The 18,117-nt window shown below is 37.0% G+C and overlaps 1 protein-coding gene across 13 annotated transcripts in view; it reads left to right on the forward strand.

Annotated features, from left to right (window-relative positions):
• Positions 1-18,117, forward strand: part of PTPRD (protein tyrosine phosphatase receptor type D) — a 2,538,842-nt gene that overhangs the window by 943,551 nt on the left and 1,577,174 nt on the right. For all 13 annotated transcript variants that reach the window (XM_061425298.1, XM_061425300.1, XM_061425301.1 and 10 more), the window contains exon 5: positions 11,296-11,337. The gene's annotated coding sequence lies outside the window, so the exon portion shown is untranslated. The remainder of the gene's footprint in view (positions 1-11,295; positions 11,338-18,117) is intronic.

Consider the following 18,117-nt stretch of genomic DNA (forward strand, 5'->3'; position numbering starts at 1 on the left):
GGAAACTAATATTTGTTGAGAATCTACTTGGTTTTAGGCAGTATTTTGTGAGTTACACTTGTTCTGTTACTTGACATGTTACGTATTTCCATGTAGCTCTTCAAAAGATCTCACAGGTAATATTTCAATTAGGCAACTATGTATCATTGTTTAGAGTGATCCCATTTAGATTTCTTTCTCTGGTCTCACCATTGGTATTAATTAGAGAATCACAGTTAGACCTTATCCCTGCCCTTGGAGTATCCCCTGTATCCAGGCTTTATCACTTTTATATTCAGAGAGTATTTTATACAATGGTTCACAGATAACCCATTTTGGGCTGATTCTGTTGAAAAGTGTGTTATCCCTAAGAAAGACAATGCCGAAGAATGCTCAAACTACCACACAATTGCACTCATATCACACACTAGTGAAGTAATGCTCAAAATTCTCCAAGCCAGGTTTCCACAATACATGAACCGTGAACTTTCAGATGTTCAAACTGGTCTTAGAAAAGGCAGAGGAACCAGAGATCAAATTGCCAACATCTGCTGGGTCATGGAAAAAAGCAAAAGAGAGTTCCAGAAAAACATCTATTTCTGCTTTATTGACTATGCCAACGCCTTTGACTGTGTGGATCAAAATAAACTGTGGAAAATTCTGAAAGAGATGGGAATACCAGACCACCTGACCTGCCTCTTGAGAAACCTGTATGCAGGTCAGGAAGCAACAGTTAGAACTGGACATGGAACAACAGACTGGTTCCAAATAGGAAAAGGAGTACGTCAAGGCTGTATATTGTCACCCTGTTTATTTAACTTATATGCAGAGTACATCATGAGAAACGCTGGGCTGGAAGAAGCACAAGCTGGAATCAAGATTGCCGGGAGAAATATCAATAACCTCAGATATGTAGATGATACCACCCTTATGGCAGAAAGTGAAGAAGAGCTAAAGAGCCTCATGATGAAAGTGAAAGAGGAGAGAGAAAAAGTTGGCTTAAAGCTCAACATTCAGAAACCTAAGATCAGGGCATCTGGTCCCATCACTTCATGGCAAATAGAGGGGGAAACAATGGAAACTGTGACAGACTTTATTTTTTTGGGCTCCAAAATCACTGCAGATGGTGATTGCAGGCATGAAATTAAAAGACACTTGCTTCTTGGAAGAAAAGTTATGACCAGCTTAGACAGCACATTAAAAAGCAGAGACATTACTTTGCTAACAAAGGTCCGTCTAGTCAAAGCTATGGTTTTTCTAGTAGTCATGTATGGATGTGAGAGTTGGACTATAAAGAAAGCTGAGTGCTGAAGAATTGTTTCTTTTTAATTGTGTTGAAGACTCTTGAGAGTCCCTTGGACTGCAAGGTGATCCAACCAATCCATCCTAAAAGAGATCAATCCTGGGTGTTCATTGGAAGGACTGATGTTGAAGCTGAAACTCCAATACTTCGGCCACCTGATGCTAAGAGCTCACTCATTTGCAAATACCCTGATGCTGGGAAGGATTGAAGGTGGGAGAAGAAGGGATGATAGAGAATGAGATGGTTGGATGGCATCACCAACTCAATGGACATGAGCTTGGATAAACTCTGGGAGTTGGTGATGGACAGGGAGGCCTGGTGTGCTGTAGTCCATGGGGTTGCAAAGAGTTGGACACGACACAGCATTGAACGGAACCGAATGGTACTCTAATTCTCTTTGTAGACACTTACAATTTTTGCTTTTACTTATTATAATATACTTTATAAAGAACAGTAAGATCTTTCTTTAAAATCAGTGTAGAATATTATTACATATTTAAGAGGTATATTTAATTTTTGACAACTATTCCTTTATCTGTGTGATTGGACACATACATGTTTATTTATATGTGTTTTGGAAATATGTTAGGTGAAATTGGAAACAGATACTCATGGCTTTTTTTCTTTTCTCAAATAAGAATTCTAAACTTCATTAAAAAAAAAAAATTGTCATCTCATTTTATAGTTAAAATCTAAAACCCAGAGATAAGGCTGTATCTAGTTTTCTTACTATATGTTCCAGTACTCTTAATATACATAATACAGGTTAGATATGATATCCTATCTGTTTTAAGATGTGAATTTATATATGACAAGGTACACGTTTATAAAACTACTTTTCAGTGTTGCCCAGAATATCCTCATGTGGATGCTTAAAGTAAAAAGTATTTTTATAGGATGACTAGGCAATTGGTTCTCTGAATTTATGCCTTTCAACCAAGAAGATGTGAGGAAGTATATACTGACTATTTGGAAAATGTGTGAGTAAAATTAGCTAGCTATTATCTAGTTTACGGGTAAGGTCTGCTGTCTGATGTGCTACGAAGTGGAAGTAAACAGCTGTTGGAAAGAGGATAATGGTGCTTTACCAAACTATATCTATCTTTCTTTTTTGTTTTAAACTTAATTTTTTGAAAAAAAAATTTTTTTAATATAATGGAAAGTCCAGTGAAAGTCACCATCTCTATTTTAACATATAATGGCTGATTAGTTATTAAACTAGCATGTTCATTATTATAAAATAAAAGGAGACATGACTGAGCGACTTCACTTTCCCTTTTCCCTTTCATGCATTGGAGAAGGAAATGGCAACCCACTCCAGTGTTCTTGCCTGGAGAATCCCAGGGATGGGGGAGCCTGGTGGGCTGCCATCTCTGGGGTCGCACAGAGTCGGACACGACTGAAGCGACGTAGCAGCAGCAGCAGCAGATTGTTTGGGGTATTTTTTTCATATATAAAAAACAGCAAGTGATAATAAATTATTCTATGAAACATGGTTAATTCTTAATCCATTTATTCAGTAAATGTTTTCTTAGTGTCTATTATGTGCCAGACATTGTGCTAGGTGCTAAATAAGAGAATTCAAACAGCAAAGTCCCTCCTGTTTAGAAACTGAGAAGTATTTGGAAGAGACTCACTTTTAAAGCAAAAATTAGAGTATAGGGTTATAATACAGAAATGCAAGGCATATCAGAAATACACATCTTAGGGTCATATAAACAAACTCAAGGAAAGGATGGAAAGGGGCATGGTATGAGATGAGCTATGAAGGACTCAGCATGAGTAGGAACTTAGCTATAAGAGAAAACAGGAAAATATTATTCAGAAAACAAGAAACAAGTATGAAAGACACAGAAGTGAAAGAAAATAGCATATTCAGGAACAGCAAGTGTGTTTGTTTATTATTTTTTTCAGGAGCAGAAGGGTGACATAAGTGAATTGTGGGAGATAAGCAAGAAAGGAACTATATTTTCATAAAATGCCAAAACTGAGTTTATATATTGTCTTAAGTGATGAAAAGCTCTTTTAGGACATTAGTGGAAGAAGGACACAAACTGAATTCATTCTGGGGATAATATGACTATTACAAAACAAAAGACTGCATAAGTAAAGAATTAAAGACAGAGTAATTAGAAGATTCTAGCTTCTGGGTGTTGTATGAAACTCCACTCTTCTTCCCCAAAGAAAGTTTAAGGGTAGAACTACAACTACTCAAGACTGAGTGAATCCTAAGATTGAAATTCTAATTATTTCATTTTACAATGCAGAAAATGAGGTCAGACGGTTTAAATGACTTGCCCAAAGACACAGAATTTCTGACAAAGCTATAACTTAGTAACTTGATTTCCTCTTTCTCAAAAAACACAGATTAAAATTCACAAGGAGCCAGCCCTTCAGCTTCATAGAAGTATTTTAACTAAAGTATTAATGATGATATATCTGTGTTAGCAGTACCATAAAACAAGTGACCTTCATGGACAAAACTCTCTGTGGTTAAAATTAAAAAGAAAAGGAAAATGAGATCTGATTATTAATATAATTAGTTGATGATCCAGTGCAGTGTCAGATCTATAAATGCCAGTTATTGACTGATGATAATGGAACATTCAAATCTTGAAACTGGTTCTGAAGTCCTGCTCTTGTAAATAATGAGGGACCTGCTCCCTCCATCCTGCCTCCTTGCAAGGTGCTACTACTACATTCTGAATAAACCCAGCATGAGGGCAGTGCTGCTGTTGCTCCACATTAAATCCATTGCTTTTGTTTTCTGTTGTAGGTTCTGATTTTTTTGAAATTTGGACATTTATGAAGTGCAATCATGAATATGATGGGGAGAGAACATTATAAGCAACCCTTCTTAAGAATTATCAGATTTGCAGTATGTTCACAAAATTCAAACAAAAAAATATATATGGAGTGTAACCTACTATAGTGCTTAGTATTTACATAGAATCATTTTTTTTTTAAATAACCAGCTTGAGGCTTCTTTTGGTGCCTAAATCACACTGATATGTATAATTTGGTAACCACATTGCTACCGGCTCTCTCAGACTAAAAATTTCAGTGTCTGATAAATAGAATTAGTTGTTCATATAGAGATCACTTTACAGGTACATATATTTATTCAGGTGGATGATTTTAGTGGGCTGTTATACTTGATAATGTTCACTATGAGATTATTCAGACTACCATCATCCCTAGTGAGGATCAATGATTTGCCCAAGAGCATAGGTTACAAAATAATAAAACAATGTTTTATTTCTGAAAATATAAATTTGCTAAACTTTCATTTGATGATCATGGTACAGTAAGGTTTAGCCTGTTGCATTCCAATAAAACAATGCATGTACCTCGTGACAAAGAGGATAGGTCAAAGTGTGGAATATTTTTTTTGTTTTTTGTTTTTTTTTTATCTTTATTTTATTTTTAAACTTTACAATATTGTATTAGTTTTGCCAAATATCAAAATGAATCCGCCACAGGTATACCTGTGTTCCCCATCCTGAACCCTCCTCCCTCCTCCCTCCCCGTACCCTCCCTCTGGGTCCTCCGAGTGCACCAGCCCCAATCATCCAATATTGTGCATCGAACCTGGACTGGCAACTCGTTTCATACATGATATTATACATGTTTCAATGTCATTCTCCCAAATCTCCCCACCCTCTCCCTCTGCCACAGAGTCCATAAGACTGATCTATACATCAGTGTCTCTTTTGCTGTCTCGTACACAGGGTTACTGTTACCATCTTTCTAAATTCCATATATATACATTAGTATACTGTATTGGTGTTTTTCTTTCTGGCTTACTTCACTCTGTATAATAGGTTCCAGTTTCATCCATCTCATTAGAACTGACTCAAGTGTATTCTTTTTAATGGCTGAGTAATACTCTATTGTGTATATGTACCACAGCTTTCTTTATCCATTCATCTGCTGATGGGCATCTAGTATATTATTTAGTCTTTATGGCTTATGCCATGGGGTACTTTGTGATACCTCTGTTAGGGAAGAAAAAAATACTTCATCTTGATCCTCCAAATGAGAAAAGAAAGTTGCAATTGGATGTCATCTTTGCCAATTATTTTGGGTGTAATGAGAGAGAGACAGGCAAGAGTGTCTGTCTCTTCATTTCAAGAGTGAAGCGGTTGCCAGTTTGTAGTCACAGATTGTAACTGTGCAAAATCTCTTTCTCCCTATTCCTTCCAAGGTAATGAAGGATTCTGCTGAAAAACTTATGTCTACTTGTTGGAATTGAGTTTTTCATTAATTTATAAAAGGAAGCTCTTTGTTTTAAGGGGAGCAAGACTAAAGGGAATTCCTGAAATTGTGGATTTAGTTTTACATAACTGAACCCTATTGTATCGTGATATTCACCTAAAATTCTGAAGCTTACTTTATATTCCCACACTGTTAAAATTTGTTGAGAGTATGGTTGCAAATTAAAGTACAATATTTCCTCACCCATGAGAGTAATTCAGCTTCTCTATTAGGAGATATTTAAAGTATTACCATTTTGCAGGGAGAGGAGCTAGTATAAATAGTAGTGAAGTGGATTATCAGAATACATAAATGCTTGTCAGCATCTGTTGATATGTCCTTTTGAGAGAGTCCCAGAAGTGAATAACTGGGTGAAAGGGGGCACATATTTTGTAGTCTTTGATGCATGCTGGAAAATTGCTTTCCAGTTTATACTACCGCTGTCAATGAGAGAAGGTGGCAATTGTACCACACTTGTTTGTTACTATCAAAACAAATGAAATACCACACAAAGCTGCTCTATAAAAAAAGTATTATTTACTTTTTGCAAACAAATACCCTCGAAGATAGATACAGGCCAACCTATTTTCAGTAATTAGAATCTTTGTGTTAGATTCTTTAAGTCAAGAGAGAATCACTTTAAGAGTACATTGGGGAGACCAGAAAGAGAAGCTGTGTCCACTGATAGACAAGCCCTTGAAACCTGGAAACGTTAGGAGAACATTGATTATGCAATAAGCCCATTATAGAGAAAGATAAGTATTAATAGGAAAAACAAGACTGTCTAAGATAACATTTACCTCTGTTACACATTTGAGTAAAGCTGCAATATAATTTAGAAATTACAAATTGTGTTAGCTTTCTAGGTCTGGCATAAAAGAGCATATCTATTGAACTTGCTCCTGAAATTGGGTCATTCATCAGTAGGGAAATGAAAATGGAGTGAAAATTTTCTCTGAGATAGGTTGAAACATTGTCGTTTTTAAGGACCTAACATTTAAATAAGGTAGTGTGGAATAACTCTGCCCTTATCCTTATGATATTCTGACAGATTTGACAGGGAAAAATGATACAGTCTGGAGAAAGTCTTCCATGTTAAGCTTTATGGCTTATGCTTACAACCCCATTGTATGTAAAATGGAAATGAATACATCCAGTTGTAACCATAAATAACATAAAGTTATTCCATACATCACAGTATGAATAAGGCACGGAAAAATTAAATGTAGCTTTTAAATACATGCATTGACTCATGCGTATATTAACAACTATTTACTTGATATGACTAAAGAAAAAGACAGGAATAAGAAATAGTTTAAAATACTTTGTATCTGAAAATTACTGAAATATAACTGTATAGTCAAATTTATTGGGTACTAATCATTAGTAAAGGTGGGAGTAATAACAAAGTCTATAAAGCACTCATATTTCATATAAGGGGCATAAATCACTGTGTTGTTTATTTATTTTGGAGTAAAACAGTGTTTCTGCTGCGGTAAAGTAACTGTTGGCTTAGATATACTTTGATAAGAACACTTCTTGTGCTCAAAACATAGTAAGGACATAGGCATATTTGAACATTTCTAAGCTTTCTCTCGGAGAAGGCAATGGCACCCCACTCCAGTGTTCTTGCCTGGAAAATCCCATAGACGGGGGAGCCTGGTAGGCTACGGTCCATGGGGTCGCTATACAAAAATAAAAACATTCCTCTTTCTTTCCCTAGTACATCACTTTTAGCTATACAAATTCATCTGTAATTAATGAATGGTTTTAGGGAATTTCCTCCTGAGATTTTGGCTTTTGCAGAGAAGTTCCTTGAAGGCAGCCAACAAATTAAAACATGGTATGTTTTATAGTTTGTAAATATCGTTAAATCAATATCAAGGAAACATTGTAGTTTACAGATTAAATACCCTTAGCAATGGGATAATGAAACTCTCAAATGAACAAAATGAGAATGGTGCAGAATTATACTTTTATCATGAATAGTAGCAACTGTTTTCAAAGTTTGCTGCTGCTGCAGCTGCTAAGTTGCTTCAATCGTGTCCAACTCTGTGTGAGCCCAGAGACAGCAGCCCACCAGGCTCCCCCATCCCTGGGATTCTCCAGGCAAGAACACTGGAGTGGGTTGCCATTTCCTTCTCCAATGCATGAAAGTGAAAAGGGAAAGTGAAGTCGCTCAGTCGTGTCCAACTCTTAGCGACCCCATGGACTGCAGCCCACCAGGCTCCTCCATCCTTGGGATTTTTCAGGCAGGAGTACTGGAGTGGGGTGCCATTGCCTTCTCCGTTTCAAAGTTTAGTTTTAGTCAAAGTCACTACATCAGATCAGATCAGATCAGTCGCTCAGTCGTGTCCGACTCTTTGAGACCCCATGAATTGCAGCACTCCAGGCCTCCCTGTCCATCACCAACTCTTGGAGTTCACTCAGACTCATGTCCATCGAGTCAGTGATGCCATCCAGCCATCTCATCCTCTGTCGGCCCCTTCTCCTCTTGCCCCCAATCCCTCCCAGCATCAGAGTCTTTTCCAATGAGTCAACTCTTCGCATGAGGTGGCCAAAGTACTGGAGTTTCAGCTTTAGCCTCATTCCTTCCAAAAAAATCCCAGGGCTGATTTCCTTCAGAATGGACTGGTTGGATCTCCTTGCACTCCAAGGGACTCTCAAGAGTCTTCTCCAACACCACAGTTCAAAAGCATCAGTTCTTCGGCGCTCAGCCTTCTTTACAGTCCAACTCTCACATCCATACATGACCACAGGAAAACCCATAGCCTTGATTAGACGAACCTTTGTTGGCAAAGTAATGTCTCTGCTTTTGAATATGCTATCTAGGTTGGTCATAACTTTCCTTCCAAGGAGTAAGCATCTTTTAATTTCATGGCTGCAGTCACCATCTGCAGTGATTTTGGAGCCTAGAAAAATAAAGTCTGACACTACATACACATATTATTTTTTATGAAAGTATTCAATAGCCATATATCTTAGATTTGCTTAACGAAATTCAGTTGTTATTTTATGTAAATTAAAAAATAGAACAGTAATATTCAAAAACCTTTTATTTTGATTGTTAAGTATTGAATTAATATTTGATATATTATTAGATTTGTAAAATTATACAAATATCCTATCTCTTAAACTGAATTATTTCAAGCAATGTGATATATGACCTTGAATTTAGTGTTCTTTGAGAGTAAGACTAACAAAAATGATAATCCAATAAAATATTTTCTGACCTTAAATAACATTTGAGAAAAGGAATGAGGATGTAGTTCCCTATAGGGTTCAGATTGAAACAAAACTTTGTGGCTATTATCTGATCAACCTGAATTCAATGCATGGCTTCATTAAGCACTAGGTGTGCAGTATTTAAGTAGGACTGTTGACTAGGGTTAGTATTCTTTTTGCTGAAGACTCACTCTACATAAATGATATAATCTCATCATTTGGAAGGGTTTTTGAAGAGCTTATGTAGCAGGAGGCTCCCATATCCCCTGCTAATTCAAACAGGGTTTCTCAACTTAAGAACATGATTGATATTTTAAGCTGAAAAAACTTTTTATTGTGGAAGTTTGTCATGTGAATTGTAGGATGTTTTGCAGCATCCCTGGCCTCTACCTACTAGTTATGCCTATAGCCCCCCACCCCGACCCCCGCCCCCAGTTAGGACACCAAAAATGTCTCCAGGGTTTGGTAAATGTCTCTGGCCATGAGAGTGGAAGGAGGAAATTACACCTGGTAGAAAATGCCTGTGTTAAAACCATTAAATGTACATATGTCCCCTTCCTCTTGAGCCTTCCCCACCCCTACTTCTGATCTCACCCCTCTAGGTCATCACAGAACACCAGACTGGGCTCCCTGTGTTATACAGCAACTTCTCGCGTATCCACTTACACACAATAGTGTGGGTGTTGATGCTACCTTCTCCCTTTGTCCCATTCACTCCCTCCCCCACTGTGTCTACAAGTCTGTTACCTTCATCTGCATCTCAGGAGGGATAGGATATATGTATAGTTATGACCGATTCATGTTGTTGTACCGCAGAAACCAATACAACATTGTAAAAATACAAAAAAAAAAAGTCACACAAAAATACAATGAAACAGTGTCAATGAAATGATGATAGGTCACCACCTCCCCTTCACTACTGTGGTAGTGGTTTAGTTGCTAAGTTGTGTCCGACTCTTGTGACCCCATGGATTGTAGCCCGCCAGGTTCCTCTGTCCATGGGATTCTCCAGGCAAGAATACTGGAATTGGTTGCCATGCCCTCCTCCAGGGGATCTTCCCGACCCTAGAATCAAACCCAGGTCTCCTGCATTGCAGGTAGATTTTTTATCAACTGAGCTATGAGGGAAAACACTTCATTACCATCATGATATATAAAAAATAACAACCAATCAAAACATAGCTTTCCAAATATATTGCCTATCAGGTTTGATATTTAAATTTTTCCTTATTGAGTCTATAGGTGTTTTATTCTTGTCATTTTATTCTTCCCTTTTCCCCCATTTTCTCATCTGAAGTCTTTTTTCCTCTCTTAATTCTAACCTATGCTAAGTTCAATTAAACCACTATTTTGAAATATGTCTCCTTCCTTTTCTCTTGCGACTTATTTCCACTTAAAGGAGTATATGTTCCTTTCAGAAAAATCAAAACAAGTACCCTTGATCCTATCTTTAAACCCCCAATTATTCCTATCAGGCCAGAGAAGTGGATATTTTAGGATATGGAGATTGTGTGTTTTGTGTATTCAGCCCTGACTTTGTTGACACTATGCTTTTCTGTGATAAATTCATTATCCTGGCTGTAATGCTGACTATCTAGAGTTTTGTACTTTCTCTTCACCCTATAATTCTGCTCCCATGAATGTTAGGCAGTTGGAGTCTTGCTTGACTGGTGGAAAACTTTAAGTGCCTCCCTGTCATTTACTGAGATTTTCTGTTCCTCTAGTTAGGCCAGAGCATAAGCAAAACACAGAACCTAGAATTATAGCTATTAGATACCACTTAAAATGCGTCATTCCCTGCAAAAAAAAAAAAAAAAAGAGTTCTTACACTTACATCTGTACATTTCTGTGAGTGGATGGGTCTTTGAACATATTTGGAAGTGTGTCACTGCATCTAATTGAATAATGAAATAGAAGTAATGAAAATATTGGACTCTAGTGTAGCAATATGTGGTTCTGTTTCCTCTTTTGATTTCTAAAGTACTCAAGTTGATTTGAATGTATTTAAATCTATTATCTGCACATATTTTAGTTTCACTGCATGAAAGTTTGAAACATTAATCCTGTGAAAATGATTGTTAACTCTAATTGAGGCTCTGATGCCATTTTTGATCAACAAATATTCTAAGGCTTTTGTTATTATAAAACATGTGAAACTTGTCTCTTAATTTTCCTGTTTTGAATATAATAATTCATTTAGCATTTTGGAAAAGTAATGTCTCAATTTTTGCCTAAATTTATGTATCAGGGTTTACTTCTTTCTGAGAAAAACATTTATTTTTCAGATATAAAGGAATAGAGTTCATTTGGAGATTAAGATTGAGTGTTATATCAGAGTATTTGTCTCTAATTTTTCTTAATGAACTTCATCTATAAAAGTCAAAAAGACCATCTCTTTGAAGTTAATGGCAGATTCCCATTTTGAGCAATGTTTGAGTTTAAAGCATGTTGCTCTTTTATGTGTTGGTATTTCTCAATCTGTTCTTAATACTAAGTGTATTAATAAGTATCATATATATTTTTCACAATAGGTTCCTGTCCTGAGACCACAGCAGGATGAGCCTTGGTCAAAGGTATGCCTATTTAAAATATATTTCCAACTTTCTTCATGAGTAACGTATACTAATGTTATAACAATTGCATTATTGTCTCGGGCTTAGCTGTATGGAATTGTAATACACGTTTATGTATATGATATATACTCTTTGATCTGGCAAAATATGACTCTAGTGATAAAGTAACAGAATGAAAAAGTCTAATTGTTAAATGCATAGTATTGCCTTGCCACAGGATGTCTTAATCCACACAACCTATATTCAAAGAACTATTGTTGCTAATGTGCCTGTTAGCAAAGCAGTGGAACTATTCTAAGGCTGATGGAAGGTATTTAACATAGTCAGTAGTGATGCTGATGAATAAATTATTGAAATAGGATATAGGTTAGTTAAATTGCCTGTCAAAAACTACATGTCTAGTTTTGGCAAATCAAATGTTGAAATCATTTAAAAATTACAAATTGGCATGAAAATAGGAAGCAGGCAGGAAAATATGTACACATATAACTAAATAAGATGTTAATGTGGTACCCGAAAGATAAGGGGATCAGTATAAGGCTGGTAAAGGATGCCTATGATTTCAAAATCGAATTCTGTTATTAGAAAAAATGGAACAAAGAACACTGCAAATATCAAGAATTGTAGTAACCTTGAATCCTATAACATAGCTGAAAAGAAAATGTATACCGTGAATAAAAAGTACTTGGTGGGAAATCTGAGTTAGGACTATAGAGACTGAGATCCTCAGGGACTGTAGTGGACAGGATGAAGACTATTTAAAGTAAAACTGAAACTCACAGATAGGAGCAATTAAACCCAGTTCTTTGCTATGGAGAAAGTAGATGAAAAGATGAACTAACACATGAGGAACTTAAGTGATAAAGTATTGATACAAGCTTTGATGTTGTTCATTTAGAGATATTTAAATATCAAATGGATTCACAAATGTCTGTTATAATTTCTCTAAATCTTCTCTAGATCATTTATTCTATTTGGGGTCCTTCCAAACCCCACAAAGAATTTGGCAAGGCAGTTCTTTTTATTTTTCTGTGTGATAAAGTAACTTTAGATTGAAAGAAAACTTGGAAGTTGTTTTGTGCTTATAAGAAAAATTGTGGCTACATATGCCATCATGAATAATAATTGATGTCTGTTCTATTTTATGCATAGTTCTTTTTTGAAAATACACTTATATACACATTTATATTTTAAATTTGGCTCTAAATTATGTTATGTGTTCCACATGTTACCCTTCCAGGAAAGAATAAACTACTCATCTGCATATCTGGATAATTTTCTGAGATTTTAAAATTGAAATACACTGGTTTTTTTTTTTTCCCTCTTTTCATAAGCTTTTCCTCTTAGTCATTTTTCAGCCTCTATTCAGAGACTAGTGTGACTTTAGAATATCCAAGGAAAGCATGCCAGCCAATGTATTCTGCCAGACAGGGAATGAATGGCTCCAGGCACAAACCTCTGTTGTGTCAGGGCTCTGGCATGACACTTGGCAGGGAACTAAATCAAATAGCACAATGCAAATAATCTCAGTTTCCAATAGATGTGCAGCCTCAACCTCAAGCCTGCTGCTGGTCATTACTACTTTTTCCCCTGGTATTCCGCAGAGCAGTATTTCTGATAATGAACTGAAAACTAGGGCATTTCGTAGGTGTTCTCACAGTGTGAGGAAGTGGGAGGATTGTGGCTTTGAAACTGGACCTTTCTGAGTTTTAAGAGCCACTCTGTCACTCACTAGCTGTCCTGGCCAGGTTATTTCAGATATAAAATGGATTTAGCAATAATTTTCACAGAGGTTTTGTGACTATTAAAATGATAAATTTGTTATAAAGCACATCTTTATACATGCTACATAATAGACATTTAATAAATGTTCTTTTACCACTTCCCATTTCTGTAATGAGTTCAGTTTTGTGTTAAACTTGTAAATAATTATCTCTATCATTCTGTGAATAGAAGAGAAATGACTCTGCATTTGTAAATTTGAGGTTATATAAGCCTGTATAATATGTCTTTATCTTTGCACAATCTTTTTGATAAAAGAAGTGTTGTGAACTTCTTAACCATTTTTATATCGGTTCCTTTTTTAAAATATTACATTTCATTTACAAATTTACACTACATTTATATTATTTAATATTACATTACATTACCTGTGGCAGATTCATTTTGATATTTGGCAAAACTAATACAATTATGTAAAGTTTAAGAATAAAATTAAAAAAATATATATATTACATTTGAGGGAGCTCCCTGGCAGTCTAGTAGTTAGGACCGTCTTTCATTGCCGGGGCCTGGGTGAAATCACTGGTCAGGGAACTAAGATCCCACAAGTTGTGTGGAATGGCCAAAAAAATTGCCCTTGATACAAAGGGTCTTTATGTTGTACAAGAGTGTACCGCATGTCTTTGATTTAATTTTAGCCCTCGTTAGTGTGCTCAAGGATGAAAAACCATATTGTAAAATGTAGATGGCTTAGAAAAATTATACATCTCTCCTACACACCCCAATTATCTTAGTTTTAATAGTTTACTTCAGCTCACTTACTGAGAAATTACTGTATCTCATATAGAGTGTTAGGTGCTACGAGTGCAGAGAAGAAACTAAATAGAGGTTCTCTGCCTTCAGGGAAATGAACATCAGGAGACTAGGAAACGTGTCATTTTAAAATGATGTGGTAACATGATACAGGGGTGAGGTGCCAATGAGAGGGCCTTATGAAAAAGTCATTCTAATCAGTCTGGCTCCCTGGAGGGCTTGACACTCAGGTGTCTTAAAAGGTGATGATCAACTGGTTGATTACCAGTCAAATGTGGAAGCACAATGGTGAGAAGGTGTCAAAAAAAGGAAGGGAAATCAGTTAGGAATCTGTTGTCTGAACTAAAAGAGAGATGGTGGTATGGATTTGGAATTGGAAAGTGAAATCCTCCCACCTGTTCTTGAAGGTAAAATTTAAGTTATATTTGAAGGTTATTTTTGTAGGAGTAAGATGTTTATCAATAACCTCAAATATGCAGATGACACCACCCTTATGGCAGAAAGTGAAGGTGAACTAAAAAGCCTCTTGATGAAAGTGAAAGAGGAGAGTGAAAAGTTGGCTTAAAGCTCAACATTCAGAAAACTAAGATCATGGCATCTAGTCCCATCACTTCATGGGAAATAGATGGGGAAACAGTGGAAACAGTGTCAGACTTTATTTTGGGGGCTCCAAAATCACTGCAGATGGTGATTTCAGCCATGAAATTAAAAGATGCTTCCTTCTTGGAAGGAAAATTATAACCAACCTAGATAGCATGTTGAAAAGCAGAGACATTACTTTGCCAACAAAGGTCCATCTAGTCAAGGCTATGGCTTTTCCAGTGGTCATGCATGGATGAGAGAGTTGGACTGTGAAGAAAGCTGAGCGCCGAAGAATTGATGCTTTTGAACTGTGGTGTTGGAGAAGACTCTTGAGAGTCCCTTCAACTGCAAGGAGATCCAACCAGTCCATTCTAAAGGAGATCAGCCCTGGGTGTTCTTTGGAAGGAAAGATACTAAAGCTGAAACTCCAGTACTTTGGCCACCTCATGCAAAGTGTTGACTCATTGGAAAAGACTCTGATGCTGGGAGGGATTGGGGGCAGGAGGAAAAGGGGACGACAGAGGATGAGATGGCTGGATGGCATCACCAACTTGATGGACGTGAGTTTGAGTGAACTCCAGGAGTTGGTGATGGACAGGGAGGCCTGGCGTGCTGCGATTCCTGGGGTCGCAAAGAGTCAGACACAACGGAGCGACTGAACTGAACTGAACTGAAGATGTTTATCATAGGGTTACTTATAACATGATAATAGGAACAAAAATAGCTGTCAAATTATAAGGATACTGTCAAATAAATTATATTTAAGACATTTAATAAATGTGTTATAAATAAACAACTACATAATTGTAAAAATTTTACTACTACATAATAGTAAAATTCATTATTTTGAAGATCATTTAAGGAGGCTGTGTCTTAAAAATTAGGACTCAAACAATTATACATATGATGTGCTTTTGTTAGGGGACAGGGATCAAGGAGAGCACACAGAAAGAAATGCATTCAGCGTCATTAATGGTGATTATGCTTATGTGGTAGATATGTGTGACTTTTTTGATATTTTGATGTCTTTTATATTTTATATAATTGCACTGAACACATTCTGTGTGACACTCCTGAGTCCTAACTACTGATGTTCATACCTTTTTGTAATCCCTTCCCATAGATGTAGGCAGAACCTCTGACTTTCTTCTAGCCTATGGAGTATGGAGAAGGTGACAGGATACCACTCCTGTGATTGTTATGTGACAGCACGAATGAGTTTACAGTCCCACGTGTACACTGCATTATATAAGACTATGTTTTCTTTTTAGAAGATTGGCTCCTGCTCTCCTGCTGGCCTTGAAGTAAGCTGCCATGGTGGGAGAGGGTCTATAGAGAGGGAAACATGGCAAGAAACTGAAAGCCTCTATAGCTGACAGTGGCTTCTGGATGACAGCCAGCAAGAAGTCAAGGATGTAATTCCTATAGTCATAAGATATACTGTGCATGCACCCTGAGTAAACTTGTGTGAAATAACAAATAAATATAAATATATATACACATATGTATGTGTGTATGTATGTGTATATATGTATGTACACACACACACATGTATATATCTGCCCCCAGTTCCTGGCACAGAACCTTAAAACCACTGCAATTTCCTAAGAGTACTAGGAGTATCTTTTGTTGTAATATTTTTTCTTTGACCCTTGTTCCTAATGCAGAATTCTTAAAACCATTTGGAATTTTCTGGGAGACAGGAGTCTTTTCATTCTAGTGATGTGACTCCTAGATAGCTCCATGATGGGGCTAGTCACTAAAAAAATAAATAAATAAAACCAAGACATGATTAGAAGATTAGAACTTTCAGTCTCCCTTCCTGTTTTTTCAAGAAAAGGGAGAAAGGCTAGAGATTGAGTTATGATTGATCATATCTCCGTGATGAAACCTTTAAAAAAAATCACTCAAATAAATGGCTTGGAGGGCTAATGGTGAATAAATCCACATGCTAGAATGGTGACACACCCAAACTCCATCGGGACAGAAGCTCTAGCCCTCAGGGCTCTTCTAGATCTCATTCTATGTCTCTTCATCTTGTTCATTCATACACTTTAATAGATTGATGTTTGTAATAAGGGCTCAACTTAGGGCTCAGCTGGTAAAGAATCTGCCTGCAATGTGGGAGACCTAGGTTCAATCCCTGGGTTGGGAAGATCTCCTGGAATCTAGTGAGTAAGCTGTTTTCCTGAGTTCTGTGCGTCACTCTAGCACATGAATCAAATCCAAAGACAAGGGTCATGGGAACTTCTGATTTATAGCTAGTTGGTTAGAAGCACAGGTAACAACTTGGACCGGAGATTGGCATCTCAGTGTTTGTGGGGAAGTGGGGCAGTCTTATGAGACTGAGCCCTTAACCTATAAGATCGTTGCTAAGGTGACTCTGGCTGGTGTCAGAAGTGAATTTTATCCTAGGATCCCCACTTGGTATCTGAGAAATGCATGATGTGGTAAAATTCCACACATCTGGTGTCAGAAGCATTGTGAGTGAGAGTAAAGGAGAACACTTGGCTTTTTCCATACAAGTTGAAAGTGGATATATTGATAGTGGATTTTTCAGATAAGAACCTGATATTTTAGTTGCAGCCATGCAAAGGACTAACCCAAGTCATGCTTGGGTGTATGCCCATAAACTTCAAGATAATAAATGTGTGTTTTGAGCTGCTAAATTTGTGGTAATTTGTTATATAGCAGAAGAAAGTAATTGCTGCAGACTTAATTGTGTCCTCCTCAAATTCATATATTGAATATCTCACCCCAATGTGACTATTTAGAGGTTAGGCTTTTAGGAGGTAATTAAAGTACATGAGCTACAGGTAGGTTCATGACCTGATAGTATTCATGGTTTTACAAGAATCTATCCCACTACTCCACCATCCTTTGTATGCACAAAAAGGAGTCATGTGAGCACAAAGTAAGATGGTAGCTGCCTACAAGCCAACAGAAGAAAACTCAGAGTGACACCTATCTTTCCTCTTTGCATCTCTGGCAACATATGGTGTCATCAATCTTTGTATTTTAGCCATTCTGATAGATGCACAGTGATATCTCACTGTAGTATTAATTTTCATTTATCTAATGGCTAGTGAGTTTGAACATCTTTTTATGTGCTTACATGGCATCTTTGTATCCTTTCAGTGAAATACCTCTTTATGTATTTTTTCATGCAAGGAGTGCTACTGTTTAACTGCTAAGATTTAAGAGTTCTTATGGTTAGTATGTCGAGTAATATATATATGATGGCTGATTGGAGATGGTGGAGACAATGAAAATGTGTTATCTAGAAGTCCAGATAAGGAAACAGTAAGAAGGTAGTTTTACATATAATTTGGAAGCCTTGGGGAAATATGAAGAATAGAAGTCTATTATAAGGATAAGATACCTTCCTTATACCAGAGATACCAGGGCTTCCCTGATAGCTCAGCTGGTAAAGAATCTGCCTGCAATGCAGGTGACCCTGGTTCCATTCCTGGGTTGGGAAGATCCTCTGGAGAAGGCATAGGCTACCCACTCCAGTATTCTTGGGTTTCCCTGGTGGCTCAGCTGGTGAAGAATTCACCTGCAATGCAGGAAACCTGGGTTTGATCCCTGGGTTGGGAAGATCCCCTGGAGAAGGGAACCACTACCCACTCCAGTATTCTGGCCTGGAGAATTCAATGGACT

Source organism: Bos javanicus, chromosome 8 (assembly GCF_032452875.1).
Source record: "Bos javanicus breed banteng chromosome 8, ARS-OSU_banteng_1.0, whole genome shotgun sequence".
Taxonomy (NCBI): domain Eukaryota; kingdom Metazoa; phylum Chordata; class Mammalia; order Artiodactyla; family Bovidae; genus Bos; species Bos javanicus.